At 36.4% G+C, this 19,772-nt stretch overlaps 1 long non-coding RNA gene across 1 annotated transcript in view; it reads left to right on the top strand.

Annotated features, from left to right (window-relative positions):
• LOC129019066 (uncharacterized) overlaps nt 1-19,772 on the top strand; it is a 333,700-nt gene that overhangs the window by 310,155 nt on the left and 3,773 nt on the right. Inside the window, exons 6-8 of the long non-coding RNA XR_008495495.2 lie at nt 7,264-7,401; nt 12,368-12,446; nt 16,006-16,185. This is a non-coding gene — a long non-coding RNA (uncharacterized LOC129019066). The remainder of the gene's footprint in view (nt 1-7,263; nt 7,402-12,367; nt 12,447-16,005; nt 16,186-19,772) is intronic.

Genomic DNA, 19,772 nt, shown 5'->3' on the forward strand with positions numbered 1-19,772 from the left:
TCTAAAATTAAGTGTGCAAGATTGTATGTATTTCTGGCTGACGAGTGGAAATGGTTTGGTAGAGTTGATCCTGCTGTGTTTGAGTGAACCCAACTAGAAGCTGTCTGAGTCCTTAGCACGCAGAAGGTTGAGGGCCAAGGGAGCTTGGTACCACCCTGCTCATCAGCGGGTTAACTAGAGTGCCGTTTCAAGATCATCTATAAAAGATCACTGCAACTTGGAGTCTGAAAATAGTGTCCAGCATTGTTTTGGGATCCCTTAGAAAGGCAAATGTTGACATTTATTAGGTTGGTGCCAAAGTAATTGGATTTTTGTCATTGAAAGTAATAGTAGTAAAAACCACAATTACTTTGGCACCGACCTAGGAGGTAATATTAGATTAGGAAATAACGTTTTAGTCTTCTGGATGCAAACTCTAAGTAAGATTAAACAAAACAACAGCAAGTAAGACAAAACAACAAAATAGATTTCACAGTTGAGAATCTATATGCTTTTATTTCCAATTATATTTCTTATTTCTAAATTTCCTTCCTGTTCTAAGGGAATTATCATTGAAATATTGTGATTGAAAGAAAGATTTGTTCTGAGAACATTTTTAGAAAATCCAAAACGATTTTGGATTTTAAGAAATCCAAAACTGAGTGTTCTAGGCATAGTGCAAAGCATTTATGACAATAAAATATCTGGAGTAGAAGAAAGAACAAAAATCTGCTTGACAAGCATGTTTCGAAAAAGGAGGGATAAGTTCAGATATGACTAGAAAAAGATGGCTTTAGTGTGTTCTTAAAGATAGATGCCTGGACTCCGTCCTGAAAAGTTCTGAATCAGAAAGTCTGTCTTTTGTCTGTTCTTCTTTTTATAGGTGTTTTCAAATATAAAGAGCTGCCACGCCCATGTAATGTTTGCTAATATCCCATGAGAAGCTTCTCAGGTGTAGGCAAACCATACTTGGCTTAAACACTATAAGCATCTTGCCCCATCCCTATGCCTGCCTGGAACATTGCCTTGGTTAGAGGTGTGAATAGAGACAATGTATGCTGGTCACAGCTAATTAGTGTGCTTTAATTTAGGTTTTCCTTTCTGTTCCATTTCATAAACCCTGACCTTTATCATAACTAACATCCCTCTCTTGCTTTCTCCAAAATTCCCCAGTTGTGAAAGTATTTAAATTATTTCTGTTATTTAAAAATAGCATGTTCATGTAATCACTTTAGAGTAAATCTTAATAGAGTTTGAGAGATGATTTCTGCCTTTATTAAAGAGCATGGAGGTACCTTAATTTGCTTTTTTAAGTAAGAATAATCTAAAACATTAGAATTCATAGACATGTGGAAAGGTAAGCATTTTAATACAGTGACAGAATACATTTAATCAGGTAAATGAATCTAATGAATGAGGGGAAATGCATCAAAATATCAGTTATTGACCCTTGGTAAATGAGAATTCAGGGTGGGTGATATTTTCTATGATATTTTATGACTCTAGTTGGTTTTTAATATTGCAAGTGAATGATAACTTCTGCCACTGCTTTGTCTTTAAAACACTTCAGAAGAATCACTGTATATCAATGGAAGGCTACAGCATGATATAGCTGCATAAAACTTATGCTAGTGCAAAGATGCTAAAGAGAATCATTTGTTTTCCTAATAGCTCTATTTCAGCAAACCATGGCCTTACCGAGAAATGCCCTGTTAGCAAAGCTGTCATTCTACAATGATCTCTGGATGCAAGAACGATGATAGAGCACAGGCTTCTGCATTTTTTGTAGAATATCATTTTTCCTTTATTTTTGAAAGAATTCATAATTTGGATTCTATTTTCCTTTGGCTAGAATAAAGTTTGATTCAAGGTAAAAACTCATCCAAGTAGGGAATTATACACTGGAGAAATATTTACAAGATGCACTGTAATCTTTCTAGCTAGAGTACATTAGATTTTCTTCTTATATCCAGGCACTTGAAATTGATACACTGAATATTTCCTTTTCCCCAGGTCATAGTATAAGAATAATATCATTTAGTTTACAAATTATACCTTGGGAGCCAAACTTTATGTAGTACCAAACTAAAGATAGGTTGATAGTGTTTTGGCAATTTACAGACCAAACATCTTCAACGCCCTTGGGCCTGCAGGAATAATGAGGAGGATGTGATTAAATGGCAGTCCCCTGCTTGAAATCTTTCTGCAGCTTCCCATCATCTTGGATTTAATTCAGACTCTTCACCATGGCCCACGAGGCCCTAAGGGATCCTGGCCTACACTCTCTCTCAGAGTTTATCTTGTATAATTCTTCCTTTTTACTATATTCCAGGTATGCTTGCCTTCTTAATATCCTTAACACACATCAGTCTCATTCCTCCCTTGTGGAATTTGCCCAAGCTATTTCCCCCACTGAAATGATTTTTTCATAGAGTGTTTACTTAGTTTGATTCTTTTTAATAGTCATATGTCAGTTTAAATGTTTTCACCTTTGAGAGGTTTTGTGATCACCATTCCAGAGAAGGCTCCCAGACACTGAATTATCTTGCCCTACATTTTTTTTAAATAACAGTTATAACTACATTTTATATTTGTTTACTGTTTCTCACCCCCTCACTAGAAGGTAAGCTCTGTGAGATCAGATTCCCTGCTTGTCTCATTGCTATACATGTGACAGTACCTGGTGATAATGGGCACTTACTCTTGTTGAATGAAGCAGTGAATGCATAAGTGAGATTCAATCTAAGGACAAAATAGAGCAAATGGAAGTTGATCTCTCTATATATTTCTTTCTCTCTCTCTTTCTGTTTGTCTCTCAATTTGCTCATGCTTTATTTTTACATTTAAATTCCATGGCAGGCAATATCAAAGGGTAGTTTCAAGTTTCAATTTCCTTCAAGCAAAAAATTTTATAGTTAAAGCATGATTTGGATATTTTTCTACATCCCTAGAGCCAGCACTCAGGGACTTGGACCTATTTGCAGCAAAGATTGATTAAGTTTCCAAAAATCTGGCATTTAACAGGAGTTTCCACATTGGTTCTATAAATCTACTGACCTAGAAAGGTCTTTTAAATTTCTCGTGAACACTACCAGACTGTTGCAATGTCAAAGAGATGAAGTAAATATCAGTAATCCAAGAAGTCTGATGCAAAATGGTGCCAACATGAGACTCTGCCATTACATATTTGTCCTTATTTCTTCTTTGGTCTAAACTGGTTTGTTTAAGATTCAAAGTTTTTCAACTTCTTTCAGTTTATATTGTTCTTCCAAATGGTAACCAATGACATCTTGACCTCATTATAAAATAGTTCCATAGGGGAAATATGAATGAATGAAGGGATGGATAAACAAATAATTTTAAAACATCAATGATGCTGATGAAAAGAATGGGTAATATATGGAGTTATGCTATTTACTGTAATATAATTTCCCTACTGGCCATGCTTAGTTGTTATTTTAATATTATATTTAACTTAAGGGTCAAAGGAAAAGCAATAACAGGAAATAAAAAAATGCTTATATCTTTATAATAAAAAATTATATCAAAATTGTGGCATGAAGCTAAAGAAGAACCTGGGGGAAAAAAAGCTAAGGATACTGATATTAGAAAACTAAAGAGGTCAGATAAAGGAGATAAATATCCACCTTCAGAGGCAAAGGCTAAAAAAAGGAATACATCCAAAGGAAATAAAAAGACATTAAATATTAAGGTAGAAAATAAATTAATAAAATTCAAAAAGCTTATTATGTTAAAGTTTGGTATTTGAAGCAATATTAATACAAGCACTGATAAAATTTATTAAAACTAAAAATGGAAAACTTGAATGGAAAATATTAGAAATGAAAATGGGGACACATAACCACAGATACACAAAGAGTAAGAAGGTAGTAAGAAAACACTGTAAAACATTTATGACAATAAGTTTGAAAATTTAAACAAAATAGAAAATTCCAAGCAGAGCAAAATTGTCTAATTTTGTTTTGCTTGCAATGCTTCTGAAATGTTCTACATGAATGAAATGTTGTATTTGACAGGGGCACTCTATTTCCAGTTCATCCTTCTGAAAAACTGACCTTTTTATTCATCTCATCTTGTTCACCTTTAGGAGGGATATAGGAAGTAGTCAAGTAGCCTTCAGCTGCAAGATTCGTTTTTGGTGACTCACCAAATGACTCTTTTGCCAAAGACGTCTATGTTATTGACTTATCCCAAGGACTACATTGTCATCACAGAAATCAATTTACTGGGGTTAGTAAATCTATTAAATGCAAACATCCAGTAAAAATGTCTTCAGTATGCAGATTTTTCCATTAATGATGAATAATAAATTAGTTAATACCTAAAAGGCAACTCAGGGTGGCAGAAAAAAGTTTCATGGGGTGGAAACATGCATGTACAGTATAAAGTGAGATTTGGGAACAAGAGGATCTGAGAATGAGAAGAGCTGAGATGAAAGAGGAAATGAACAAAAGGCCCCTAAGTCAGCATTTGAGCACATCTGGTGCCTGGGAGTTTTGGGCTGAGGGTGAAATTAAGCAAGAAAGAATAGCAAAGAAAAATATGTGCCTTTTATACTTTGTCTAGGGGCAGATATGATACAGTGTTTTATTGGAAGGAGAACTAAACTAAAAGTCAAAAGAATTGACTGTTTTTTAGTTGCTGTGGGTTCTGCCTAAGACACTTGGCCTCTCCATAAAATAATGTTATTTATATAGGAATCCTCTAGGTCTCTCTTTGTTCTAACATTTTTTTTCTATACATTTTACCGCCACTTGCCTAGCCATACATAAAGCTACTACTTTCCCAGTTATCTCTTCACTAACAACAAAGCTTCTAATTTTCAAGTATCTATATGTCTTATTTCATTGATTTTGAAGTTACACACTCTCCTGTCCTTAAACTGTGGAGCTAAAGGATGTCAACTTATCGTTATTTTTATGGCTATGCTGCCTGTTTCAGTCACTTGTTAGCATTCATGTGTTATCATAAGCACTTTAGAGTCAACAATTAATCCTCAAAACAGCTCTTCCAGAGAGGCCCACAAAAGATTTTATAAATACTATTGAAATTCATCTCATGCCTCCATAGGAAAGTATGCAAGTGATTTTCTGACTGTATAAATATGATTCCATATCAAGTTTCAACTTAATAAATGGGGCATAGTCAGTAGCACATGTACTAATTAAGCTTCTGTTCTTTAGTATTATTGTGATATATAATTGTTTATTAGCCTCAATAAGATGCTCTGCCAGGATGAGAACTGTCCATTTTGTAAAATTTATTGGCAGAATCTTAGAACCTGGATGGAAAAACTAAGAGTACAATATAATTGACAGATATGTGTGAAATTTGAGCACATTATCTCTTATTCTCAGTTATGAATGGAGGTAACAAATTAAGTGGAATTCAGTCTAACAAGGAAGAGCTCTCACCTGATGAGAGCAGTAAAACATGATGTAAATGGATGAGTAAGTGAAACTTTAGCTGAAATTCCATCTTTGGAATGAATAGATGTTGCTTGAACATATATCCTGTCGAATACTTTCATGCTGGCTCATTTCCTATGGAGAATTCTAAACATATCAACAGCATACTGTTTCTATGGGGCTCCCATGAAGATGGCAAAATTACCAAGTATTTCTTATTAAAGTTATTTTCTCTGAATGGGTGTTAAAAATCTCATTCTTTTGTGTTCCTCACGCCTACGTTTTTTTCTCTGAGAGAACCCTACAAAGCAGCAGGAGATCACTGGGTAGTGCCCTGTGAAGAAATCGTGGGCAGAAAATGAAAAAAAAAGAAACAAAGATAAATCCTTTCCACTTCTCATTTCTGCACACACTTTTCTGCCCTGTGCAAGTTACTGTGGTGTAGACTAGAGTAGTCCTCTGTGCCTGGGCTTCAGCTCATATCTGTTTCTGAGCTTGTGCCATTAAAGAAAATAAGATTTTTTGCTTACTGCGTTGGTGTGAGGATTTGAGATAGTGCATAGGAAGGTGCTTAGCAAATTGTAAGGTGTGACAAAGTGTTTGCTATACCTTGTTGAAACAAACCTGAAGTAATTGGTATTAACATCTCTTGAAACTTCACATATGGTTGCATTTTAACTATAACAGTCAAACTACAAATGAAAATTCTGAGTAATTGAATAGTTTTGATATTTAGTACACGTGTATGACCATGTCTACACACACATACACACCCCCACACACACACACACCCTGAACTCTCAGTAATATACTACAGATTTCACAATATAGTACAAATGAAGCGACCTGTTATTTCTAGATTTAGGATGTCATGAAGGTAGGATAGAAGAAAGAAAATTTTCTCAGTTGGGCCAGGTGACACCGTGGCTGTCATGAGGCTCAATTGACTCAGAATGCTGTGAAATAGCGTGGTCCTGTCTGGGTGGCACCATATTACATATCAGCCAATGCTGCATTCCTAAACTTAGTGCAACTGTAAAGCCAGCATTTTGCTTTCTACCCTGACAGCAGGTCAGATCATGCAACACTTCAGTGAAAGCAAATAAAAACAGTTTGACAGTGCTAAATGTATTTTTAGATATTCCCTTAATTGGTCATGCCAAAAAATACCCTCCTTTGCCCCATACAAGGCTGATGGGCCAGTATTGAAATAATAGGTTAAAATTATTATGAAAAGAGATTTAACAGAACAGATCATGCTTCTTGTCTTGGGGCCTTCAGTTAACAAAAGTTCTCTCTCTCTTTAACCTACTTTAATTCACCTCACTTAGATGACAGCTTTTTTTTTTTTTTTTTTTTTTTTTTTCAAATGAGCTAACAGAAATACAGCATCAAGGTTAGGAATTAATTCAAATCAAAACAGAAATGATGTGAAACAAAAGATAGTTTCAAAAGCCTGCAAATATATTAGGTAACACAGAATTCTGTGCAACTAGAATATATAATATCCTAAATATGAAGGAAAGCTCATAATGCATTGTGAAAATCAGTTTGGATAGAGCAAGTCTGACTTCTTCATGGAGATATAAATACAATACAATACAATACAAATAAATACAATAGATGTCTGCAAGATTGTGTAACTATGTCCATACAACTGTCTATGATTCAAATTTTTAAAAACCCAGGTTGACAAGAATCTGTAGGTGCTGTAAGATTTAATTCTGGATTGTGAAAGTTCCTTTATACCTTAGATTGTCAACAAAAGTTCCAGTGGTTTATTATATATCATAGCAGAAAGCCATCTTTTTCCAGATTGTTTTGTGTTCAAATAGCAATATTTCTGGCCCTCTAGGAATGACATGTTGTTTGGATTACTGAGCCGGAGAAGCCGCTGGACCATTGAGATTTAGTAGGCAATATGTTTGCCAGCCTTTTTGAAAATTGGAATGTTATTTTTGAACTTCATCAAAGAACATGCTGCATCTCTAAGGTGGGCATTATAAAATTAGTGAATATGTGGTTATCTCTCATTTATTTGTTTTCTACTGAACTAGAAGTTCAAAAATCCACCTTGAAGAGAAAGTTATTTGTCACACAATTTTGTTTAATGGTATTATTTACATGGATAATAATAAATAAACCTGCTGAATATTCACATTCAATTAAACACACACACACACACACACACACACACACACACACACACACATTCATACGCATACATAAACTCTCTGGACTACTGTTTTCATCCAAGTAAACAAATGTCACAAATACAAATATTGAGTTTGATATGCATCTGTTACCATAGAAATGCTTATTTGTGTTAATTAAGATACTTTACCTTAATTAAAGTTATTAATGGTTCTAGCACATGAAAAGTGGACTGGATTTGTTTTAGATTGATTTGGATGTCACCAGTCTTGCATTTTACAGTGTGCACCTCTCTTTGTGTGCACACAGAATTTGAACCTGTTGCATAAAACATTTGCTTAGAGTGCTGTGCTAACAAGATCATTGATCTATTTTTGTGTAGGGCAATTAGCTTCATTCCACTCGAAAGCCACACACTGCACCCCTGGTCATGATCTCTACCTTGTAAATGTTTGTCATGTGTCACAGGACAAATCTGGAGACAGAAGCAGTCTGGGTCAGCACAATTTCTTGATAGGAAAACAACTCAAGGACATTTCTGCTGATAGTAGGTTGGAGGACGTAGCATGTGAAAGCCAGAAGTGAAATTACAGACTGTTTCTTCCAGCCTACTCAGAGATATCATCTTTGAAAATGAAGACCAGTTCATAATATGCTGAAAACAGTGGCTCATGCCTATAATCCCAGCACTATGGGAAGCCAAGGTAGGCAGATCCCTTGAGGCCAGGAGTTAGATACCAGCCTGGCCACTATGGCGAAACTCCGTCTTTACTAAAAATATAAAAATTAGCCGGGTATGGTGGTGGGCGCCTGTAGTTCCAGCTACTCAGGAGGCTGAGGCAGGAGAATCACTTCAAGAATCACTTGAACCCAGGAATCGGAGGTTGCAGTGAGCTGGGATCGTGCCACTGCACTCCAGCCTGAGTGACAAAATGTGACTCTGTCTCAGGAAAAAAAAAAAACAAACAAACAAAAAACTTATAATATGCAGCTGCACAGATGCAATGTTATAATAGATATGTAATATATCTCATATCTTTAAGTCTAATGTGCTACTCACCCCACAGACACTGATGTTTTTGGGAGGGTAACAGCTTCAAGTTGACTTAACTATGGGAATATTTGGGACACAGCTCAAGTTTCCTATTTTTGAGGAAGCATTACAACAAATATATTGCTAGGTCTGTTCTTGCTTTGCTGGGTCTATGAGAGTAATAGAAACCTATTTTTGGAAAGCCATAATGTCACATAATCCTTGTGATTATTGTGTGTCATAATAGTAACATAATACAAATCTTTTGCAATGTCAATGTTAAAACATATTAATAAAGCATTTGCAGTTTCATATTTTCATTGAATATATTATTAGTGTTATGTAGAGTAAACAAAACAAAATATATTTTAGGGCAATAAATGCATATTAAATACTACCAAAGTTTATTTTTTCGAAGAAGACGTCTCCGAATTGTAAAAATTTTCATATCGCTTTTCTTCTGTTCCCCCAAAACTGTAGTGGTGTCTGTAGTATAATTGAATAAAAGTAAAAGATTCAATTACTATTAAATGCTGCACATAGCAAGCCTTATTCTAGACAAAGTAGAACAATTTATTGTATATTTAAATGTCCTTATTTACCATTTAAATTATGCCTAGTTTAGTTTAATACTAAACTAAATAGGTTTAATATTGTGCAAATGCGGAGAATCAGAGATAAATTTGGTTAGTTCATGACCTCTAGGGATAGGTAAAACCTGTGCCCCTCATGTGGAGAAGGTGAAAAAGATGTAAGAAATATCCTCTGTAGTTTGAATGATGACCCATGAAAAGTAGTGTCCATAATTCCAGAACCTGTGAACATGAAAGATTTGCAAAACGCATCGTTGCAGATGTAACTACTTTAAGGGTCTTGAGATGACCTCTGAGTGGGCTCTAAATCCAGTAACAAGTGTCCTCATAAGAAAAAGAAGAGGAGACATAGATACAGAGAAGACCATTTGAAAATAGAGACAGATATTGAGGTCACGTGAGCACAAGTGAAGGAATATCTGGAGCTACCAGAAGCTGGAAGAGGCAAAGAAGGATTTTCCCTCAAAGGCTCTGGCAGAAATAGGGCTCTGCCTGCACCTTGATTTAGAACTTCTGGCTTCCAGAACTCAGAGAGGGTACATTTCTGCTGTTTGAAGACATTGTTTGTGTTATTTGTCATGGCATCTTTATGGAACTAGCATATCCCTTCTCTTATTTTCAAACTAATTGAGGCCTTCTGACAGCTGAAGGAAAGCCTTTAAAGTTCAAAGATGGGGCCCTCTGGTGGTGAAATTTAAGAGACTCTCTAGGGCAGGATTTCATACTTGGTTCTATTCAGGGATGTGGTTCCTGAATAGAACATGGAGGTAACTGATGTTTTCACCCGCTTGGAAAGTCTCCTCTTTCGACTTGTTGGATTATGGGGCCTTGGTAACATTGATAATGGCAGTAGTAATGATGATAAATATAATGTATTATTAAGTAGGGAGCTATCATACGTGCTGGGTATTATTCTGAGACATCACAATAATCTTATGAGATGGTTGCTATTATTTTTATTGATGAGAAAAATGAGTAATAGAGGGGTTAAGTAATTTTTTCAATGTCAATAGCTAGACAGTGAAAGAGCTTGCACTTATGATGGCTACTCTATGCTTTCTTGAATGACTTAAAAAATTTCCTCTTATCTAATTTTATTCTCCTCCTTTGCACCTGCTCATTCTTTTATGAATATGCATACGTGTTTCTCTTAAAACAAAATAAAAACCAACTCTCCCAGCCCCCAAATCTCTCACTAGTTGTCACCTTATATCAAGACTATATTAAAAAATAATGAACAGTTAATATCTCCCCAACTATTCAACTATGGACTAGGTTGAATCATATGACATTGCTGATAATGGACTGATTTTGATGTATAGAATGGCAATCTTATCTGGTTCAATCGAATGCTTTTCAACCCAACGCAGTCAGCTTCCTACTTTTACCACTCTGAATGTACTCTTGAAAGGTAGACAGATCATGTCCCACTTACAAAATGCAGTAGTTACTTTTCAGCCCTCTTTTTATTAAAAATAGTTAAAACTAATAATAGCAGGTAATATTTGCTGAGTGCTTTTTATATAATCAGGACAGGACTAAGCGTTTCAGCCCTTGGAAGAGAGACAGCATCCTTTCCTCAATTAAAAGAGGATGGAACTGAAGCTTGGAGAAGTTGCGTAAGTTGCTCTCCATACCGGGCAAAGCTGGAATTCAAAGGCTGTTTCATTTCACTATGAAACTCTTGATGGCTATGATATAACACTCTCTAGCTTTTGACACGATTGAGCATTCTCTTCCTGAACACTATTTTTCTTTCCTGACGTCTGTGAGACTACACTCTGTTCTCCTTTGACCTCAGGTCGCCTTCCTTTGTTTTGCTGACTCTTATGTCTCTGCCTAACTTTTTAAGTGTTCTTTCTAAAGGTTTTGTTTTTGACCCTTTTCTTATTTCACCTTACCTCTTCTCACCGTTTTTTTTTTAAACTTTACACAGTCATCCTGCGGTTTCAATTATCACTTATAAACTGTTGACTCTCAAATCTCCCCCCAGAATTCTTCTCTGAGCCTCAGATGTAATTCACTGTTAGGCCTAACAGTTGGATAGCTTAGGCTGCTCAAAAACACATCTATTCACACCCTGCACTTCACCACACCTAATTTTTTTATTCTCAATTTTGACTGAAATACTCCCATTGAAGAATCATGCAAGCTGGGATCAATTCAGTTATTTCCCCTTCTCTACTTCATCACAAATGATAGTCACTAAGCTTTATAGCTATTGCCTCCATAATAATGCTTCAATCTGTTTCCCTTGCTATTGTTTGAGCTCCCTGAAGCTGCTGTCTGATCTTTGCAACAGTCTTTGGACTAGTCTTTCTGTTCCTGTTGTTTCACTTTGAGTGACCTTCCCTGACTTAGGTGGCCTGCCATGGAAAGCTCTATTGGAAGAGCTGTTTTAGGTGGCGCAGCTCTTACCTAGTCCAAAGCAGCTAGGTCTGCTGTGTTTTGTGCCTCCCACAGAATATCTGATGTTTAATTAATATTTGTTGATTAAATACGTGAATTCCCATTTTCTGTGTCAATTTATAAGGCTCTTCAACGTATTATTTAAAAAGATGTCATTTTCACAATAAATTTTGGAGTAGGAATACAAACCCATCTTTATTTTATAGATAAGGATAAGTGGTTTTCCCAGTTATGAAGTGAATTGCAGAAACAGAATTAAGGTGAGATTTTTCTGATTCATAATTAGATTCTCTTAAATCTCTGTCAAAAAAAAAACCCAGATCTATTTCTGCTCTACGCCCCTACAAACAACCCATTCTCTGATTTGTCAGAGTTTATTAATAAAAGCCACTTTGTAATGCTACCAGTATTAATATGTATCTGTAATTAGGTGTCACCTTGGAGGTTTCTGGGTCACCAACTACTCATATCAAGCCCCTAAAGTCCTCAGGCATTTTTTGATTAGAGTCTTTTTTTTTTTTTTACTGTAATTTTATGGACATAAACTAGAACATAAGTTTAGTTTCCAGAAGTATCCCAGATCATTAAGGCATGTTCAACATCAATGCTTACATTTATTAGTAGGGGTATTAAGAATGGAATTGCATATTCATTTCACATGGCTGAGAAAGAACTCAGTCACAAGAAATTTAGGTTATGATGTTTGTTTTTCTGTTTCAACTCTCTATTGGCATTTTGCTCTTTGATTCCTGCTGCTAATTCTATTCTAGGCCTGCAAGATTATTCGGTGCCCATCCCATTTATGGACTGCAAACTTACTTGATTCCTGATAGCAGAGTTGAGATATAGGTAAAAGTCATTTTCAAAATGAGCTTTATTAAATATTAATATAATGTCAAATATATCTTATGACATATTCTTACGCATTTGTTTATATATAATATAAATAAAATATACACAAGTATATTTTAATATATTTTAATATATTTGTGTATATTTATATATTTTATAATATATAAATATTATTTTGTATATTATATACGTTCAAATATGTATACATATATGGATAAATTTATATATGTATATAAATTTATATATGTAGAAATAAATTATATACACGTATTTCATAATAATATACATGTTAAGTGTATCAAATAAATACAGAAAATAGAAATACATGATAGTGAGCATTTTCCTATCAGAATGAGTAAGAAGTAATTTATCTTAATGTAAAAGGTAGGATTTAGAGTAGATTATGATTCTGTCAATTAAAGAACACATGACTTTGGACAATTTGGTTAACTCTGTATGCCTGTTTTCCTTTGTCATTAGAAATAACCATCTTTTTAGTGACGGACTACTTTTTATCATTAGAAAGTATTATAGGGCTGTGGTGAGGACTAATATAATAATTAATTTAAAGCCCCTACCTTAGTTCCCGATATATGCATAATAACAATTATGTTAATGGAAAAAAAACAAATTCTGTAAAACATTTTAAAGAGGTTTATTCTGAGCCAATATGAGTGACCACGGCCCAGCAAAGATAGTCTGGAACGGTCCTGAGGGAGTGCCCCTAAGGAGTTCTGGTTAGAGTTTGGTTTTATACATTTTAGGAAGACAAAAACGGTGGGTAAAATTATAAATCAATACATAGAAGGTATACATTGTTCCAGTCTAAAGAGGTGGTATATCTTGAAGTGGAAGCTTATAGATCATAGGTGGATTCAAAAATTTTCTGACTGGCAGTAGGTTGGAAGCGTTAAGCTTTGACTAAAGACTTAAAAGTCAGTAGCAAGGATCAAGATAAGGGGGTTATGGAGAAAAAGACTCACTATGCAGATGAAGCCTCAGGGTGGCAGCCCTCAGAAAGGATAGATGGTAAAATGTCTCTTTAAAGATGCCAGATCCTCAGCCAGGCGCGGTGGCTCACGCCTGTAATCCTAGCACTTTGGGAGGCTGAGGCGGGCGGATCACGAGGTCAAGAGATGGAGACCATCCTGGCCAACATGGTGAAACCCCTCAGTCTCTACTAAAAATACAAAAATTAGCTGGGCGCGCGCCTGTAATCCCAGCTACTTGAGAGACGGGCAGGAGAATCGCTCGAACCTGAGAGGCGGAGCTTGCAGTGAGCCGAGATCCCGCCACTGCACACCAGCCTGGCGACAGAGCAAGGCTCTGAGCAAAAAAAAAAAAAAAAAAAGAATGTCAGATTCTCAGTTCATTTCTCCTAGGTCTGGGAAAGGCATAGAAAGGGAAGGCCTGGCCTCCTACATTAATGGAGAGAGTTTTCAGATGCAAATTTCTGCCATAAAAATGGCTTTGCAGGGCCTTTTAAAAATGTGTTGAAGAAATACATTTTGGGGTAAAATATTACGATTTTCCTTCAGGATCTGCTATCTGTGATGCTGTGCCAAAGTAAGGTTGGAAAGTAAACCATGTTATATAAGGTTAATTAAAAACCTTGTTTAACAAGATTTTATGGTTTGTAGTGTTTGGCTTAACCCTTGCCTTGCAGAGTCTTGGGTCTTTATTACAATTTTGCATCTCATATTGAGCCCCTAAAGTCCTCAGGCATTTTTTTGATCAGTCTTTTTTTTTTTTTTTTTTTTTTTAAGTATCGTTTTATGGACATAAACTAGAACATAAGTTTAGTTTCCAGAAGTATCCAGATCATTAAGGCGTGTTCAACATCAATGTTTACATTGATTAGTAGGGGTATCAAGACTGCCACAAGGAGCCTATTTTGTGAGTCTTAAAATCTCTGTTTTAATATTAATGCCAGTCAGTTATGCTCAAACTCCAAAAGACAGAGTATAATGAGGTGTGTCTGACCTGCCTGTCTGTCATGGCTGAGAATTAAGTTGTTTAGGTTTTTCTGGGGTCCCCTTGGCGGGGAGTAGATCTGGTCAGTCAGCTGTGGGGCCTACAGTTTTATTTTTCATTTGTGATTACTGTATTCATAGGAGACTGACAAGAATGTGAAGAGCTTAGAAACTGATGAACTAAAATGACAGAAATAAAGACATTGAATAAATATAGCTAAACCTTGGGGCTAACTTTTCAATAAGCAAAGCCATCAGACCTGGAAATGGTTTTTATAATACAGTGGGTAGCCAATAGCTGGAAGGGTTTAGGTAGCGGCATTATTATGATTGTGGGAAGTGGAACTACAGAGAAAATTCTTTTAATTAGGTGGATAAATTAGTAAGATGACATTTTGAGATTCCTTTGAAGCCCAATATTATTTGATTTTAAAGCTGAGATGCTCACTACCTGGGGTAACAGTTAAGTCTCTTAGTGATTGGTGTCAGCGTGTGATTGAGTTTAACATCCTCTCAGAGTCTTAATGGAGAACAGATTTAACCAGAGTTGGGAAGAGCTCAGTGGAGCTGGGGGATTACACCACAGAGTAACCAAGATGAAGGTATCCATCAGAAGGAGGCCCTTCATTCCTTAGAGAGGGGTGATAAAAGTTGCTGAAAACTAACTTTGCCTAGTTTGCTTGGGTGAGCCTTTGCTTTGTCCCAATTACATTTAATTAGAATATCTAAATTAGTCATGGTGCTTGAGAAACCTCAGCTTTTGAAATATAATCGTTGGTAAGTGTTGTCTCTATACCCTATTTCCTATCTCCTAGTAGCCCTTTATTTTTTTCTCTTTGCTGAAAGAGAATCTGCTATTTTAGCAATTTGATGAGATTTTCAAATTTCAGAAGGTTATGGAACTTCAGGAATCTGTAATTTAGATTGAGATAGTGCGAGGAGAATAGGCAGTTGATTTCTCTCACATTTAGGGTCAGTTCTGTTTATGGTGATTGCAAAATGAAGACTGGTTTTGAAGCAGCCACCAGGGCCCTCTGTGGAATTCTGAGTAGACCTCGTTCAATAAAAGCCAGCTAAGTCCATCGGGACTCTTAGGTGATCTCTTATTTGTCCACAGACGAAAGTTGGTGGACAGTTAGCTGTGGACTAACTTTAAGGTGAGTCTACACACATTTGAAAGGGAGTACTGGGCATACTTATTGAGCACCTATTATGCTATTATGTGCTAGTTCAAAAAGACACTTTGGTGTGAAAGTTTCCTTATTAAAATTTTATTTGATGTTAATAGTGGTATTACATAACATAAAATTTACCATCTTAAAATTTTTTAAGTGTACAGCTCAATATCATTAAGTACATTTGCATAGTTGTGTAACCAATTTCCGGAACTCTTTTCCATCTTGAAAAATGAATATTCTATAAGCATTAAACAGTAACTCCCAATTTCCTATCCCCCACCAGGCCCTAGCAAGCACCATTCTATTTTTTGTCTTCATGAATTTGTCTACTCTAAGTACTTTGTATGCATGGAATCATACAGTATTTACCTTTTTGACTAGTTTCCCTTAGTGTCGTGTCCTCAGGGTTCATCCGTGTTGCTGCATGTGTCAGAATTTCTTTCCGTCTTCAGGCTGAATAGTACTCCGTTGTATGTATATACCACATTTGGTCTATTCATTTGTCTGTCGATGGACACGTAGACTGCTTCTTCATTTTGGCGACTGTGATAACCCTGCTATGGACATGGATATGCAAATAACAAGGTTAGTCTTAGACACACATGTAAAGAAAAGCTTATTGTGCATTTTCACAAAAAGAACATGAAAAGAACTTTGATGAAACACCACTGATGGGACTCTTCATAAGATGTCTTATTTCACTCAATCCCCACCTCAACTTTAAGAGGTAGTGTATTAGTCTTATGAGAGGAAGCAGTTTGTGTGTGTGTTTGTGTATGTGTGTGCACATGTGTGTTTTTTAGGGGAGTGATAAATAGTATCTTGAGTCACATTGCCTGGATTTCCATTTCATCTCTGCTACTTACCATCTGTGTGAACTTAGGAAAATTACTTAACTTCTGTGTCTCAATTTTCTCATGGGAATGATAACTGTTTAGAGTATTAAATCAGCTTATGCATGTAAATATTTCAAAACAGTGTCTATACTAAGCACTCATTGATATTTATTATTATTATGAGATTTCCTTCCTTCTTTTCTTCCTTCCTCTTTCACTAATTCTCTCCCTCTCTCTTTTGCTTTTTTTCTTGTACAAGTGAAGAACTTGAAGACTAAATGACATGGTTTGGTGAAGATCATGTAGTTATTGATTGACAAAACCAGGATTTGAATTAAGCTTTTATGAGTCTAATGAGAAAGCTCTTTCCAGAATTTTATTGCTCCTTCTCCTTGTTAATAAATAATAAAGCTCACTTTGAAATCCAAATTATTGCATGTGGACTTAATTAATTGGTATGTTATTTAGTAAATGTTTATTGAGTATCTACTATGTGTCAGTCACTATGTTAAGTATAGGGAATGCCCTTGTAGGCTAGGAAAAGCAAGCGAATATCTTAAATAATGGGGTGTAAGAAAGAAAAATAAATCAAGTAAGAATCAATTCCTGAAATATATGAGATTTAAAAGAGTTAAAAGCCCCTTATTATAGTGAAAGTCTTACTAAGTTTTAGGTAATTGTTATAAGAGCTGATTTTCCTTGCATCACAAAAACACATCTGTGTATTTTAATCTTGTTTCCATTCTTACCACCTCCTCCCCTCAACTCAACACTACTTCAATGTTTGAAAGAAAATAATTTGCACAATCATTGCTTCTGGTTGCTCAGAGCTTTGTCTCATGGTGAGAGGTGATAAATGGAGAACAGTGAGAAGGAAAACAACTCTTTTCTAAACTTTGCTCCTTCCCTTAACCCTTCAATGCCCAACGCTGCTTAATTAAGCAACTAGCACCTACCCTACTAACTTAAATTCCCAGGGCAAATCCCCAAAGCCTCACTTTCTTTGTATTTTCTTTACTAAGCAAGGAGCTTGCCAGCTTGAGGTGCCTGTGTGATATGTAAATGATGCCCTGAATTGTTTTTTATATTCCACTTGGCACTGGAAAGGCAGTTTCAGGACTGTCATCTTTGCTGAAAGATATCAAGCCTCAGACGTCAAGGAAGATTTTCCATTTAATTCCGAAAAGCTGGATATTTGCTTCCTAGCTCTACTGATTTACATCAGTTTGTTTGATTTATCTGCAATGATGTAAAGGCCGCTGCTGCTTTTTTCACCTTACAGAATCTGAGGTTAATTAGTCTCCAAGGACATAAGCACTTGAAGATGTTCTGTGTGTAGTTGAAGCTGTGGAAGCTCAAGTGCATAGAACACTAATGTAGCAAAGTTGGTGATGGGAACTTGGTGGGGACATGCCTGGTAAGGTAAAATGAGGAAGTTAACAGCTTCATCTCTCTTTTCTACTGAAGTCTGGAGGGAGAGCTCTGCTATACAGAATTCTAAATCAGAAAATGTCCTCCCTTGTGAAAAAGGGAACCCGAATCTGGATTAGGGTCCCAAGAAATTCTCTTGCAGATGTGATTCCTGGGCTGCCTTTGCCTAGTTCCCATGTATATGTATATGTATAATCTTTCCAGATATACATAGGCTAATCTTTCCAGAATTCATCATGAGAGGAATTCCTGGGCTACCTTAGCCTGGTTCCCATGCCTGGGACCCATTTGTGCTGGTTGGCCTTTGCAACCATGGAGTCCCACACTCTTTAGGAAGATGATCTTGGAAAAGGAAAGGCACTCCAAATTGGACCTGCTGCAGGAAGGCTGTAATGACTCCCATCTCTCTTGAAACTCCTTTTAGACTTCTCCTTTCCAAAGTGGGGCATGTGGTTGGTACCCAAATAACTTTCAATTCTCAATAAACTGGGCCTAGACAATTGCATCTCCTACTAGGCCTTTTCCTTGTCTCAGAACTGCATCTGGCTTTTGCCTTTGCACCAATCACTGAGGACTTATTTAACTATAACTTTAAGGTCATCAGACCAAGGGCAATGTTCTTTAAAAGCTTTCTTGAAAGTTCCTCTGAGGCTGCTGTGAAGAATCTCTTCTTGCAACACACATTGACCTATCTCGTCTGGCACATACATTATATGGGGAATACATGCACTCTTTGTGTAGCTGTCTGGCGGTGTAAGGGCCTATAGTGAAAACCTTCTAAATCCACTAAAATTAGGGGCAATGTCTTTACACCTCAAGAGAGTTTCTTAGATGGAGAAGAGAAACACTCATGATGTGGCATTAAGGAGACAAAATATGTGAAAGGTCTTGTATTAGTCTGTTCTCTCATTGCTACAAAGAAATACCTGAGACTGGGTAATTTATAATGAAAAGAGGTTTAATTGGCTTACGGTTCCTCAGGGTATACAGGGAGCATGGCAGCATCTGCTTCTGGAGAGGCCTCAGGTAACTTTCACTCATGGTGGAAGGCAAAGTGGGAGCAGGTACCTTGCATGACAGGGGCAGAACCAAGAAAGAGGAGGCAGATGCTGCATACTTTTAAACAACCAGATCTTGTAAGAACTCTATCACTAGAACAGCACTAGGGAGATGGTACTAAACCATTAGAAGCCTCGCCCATGATCCAATCATCTCCCACCACGCCCCACTTCCAGCATTGGGGATTACATTTCAACATGAGATTGGGGTGGGGACACAGATCCAACCCATATCAGGTCTCTAATATCAGAGATACTAACATCTCGCATTGCAGGTGTCGTCCTTGCCTACCTCTAATTGTGTGAATCTTTCCTTAGAGCTGTTGGTGATGTTGCAAGACTGCTTGGGGATATTGCCACGGGGTCTTTCACCATGGTAACTGTTTCCAATGGTGGCCTTGTACACGGATAGAAGGGACAAGAGATCTTGGGGCAAATGTGGTGAACCACTTATCTCCAACACATATAAAAGATTATTTTCATAAATACCATATATTACATGTTGATAGCAGGCTTGTGGGTGCACATTGATTAGATGTACCCCCTCTGTGTCTCAGAAGATCCTTAAAATAAAAATTAGCAGGACTAACATTATTTTTAAAAAATTATATCATTCAAAACATGGGTAATTGAACAATTTTAAAACAACATTTTCTGAATTCTTCACAGATGAATGTGATTTCACTATAATTGTTGAGAAGTGTTGGTGAGAGGAACTCTTATTTTTCTTCTAAGAGCCAAGAATTAGGACTTAGATTTGGTGTGTGTGTGTGTGTGTGTGTGTGTGTGTGTGTGGCATTTAGGTGTTTTTTTTGTTTGTTTTTTGAGATGGCGTCTCACTCTGTTA

This window comes from Pongo pygmaeus, chromosome 17, assembly GCF_028885625.2.
Source record: "Pongo pygmaeus isolate AG05252 chromosome 17, NHGRI_mPonPyg2-v2.0_pri, whole genome shotgun sequence".
Classification (NCBI taxonomy): domain Eukaryota; kingdom Metazoa; phylum Chordata; class Mammalia; order Primates; family Hominidae; genus Pongo; species Pongo pygmaeus.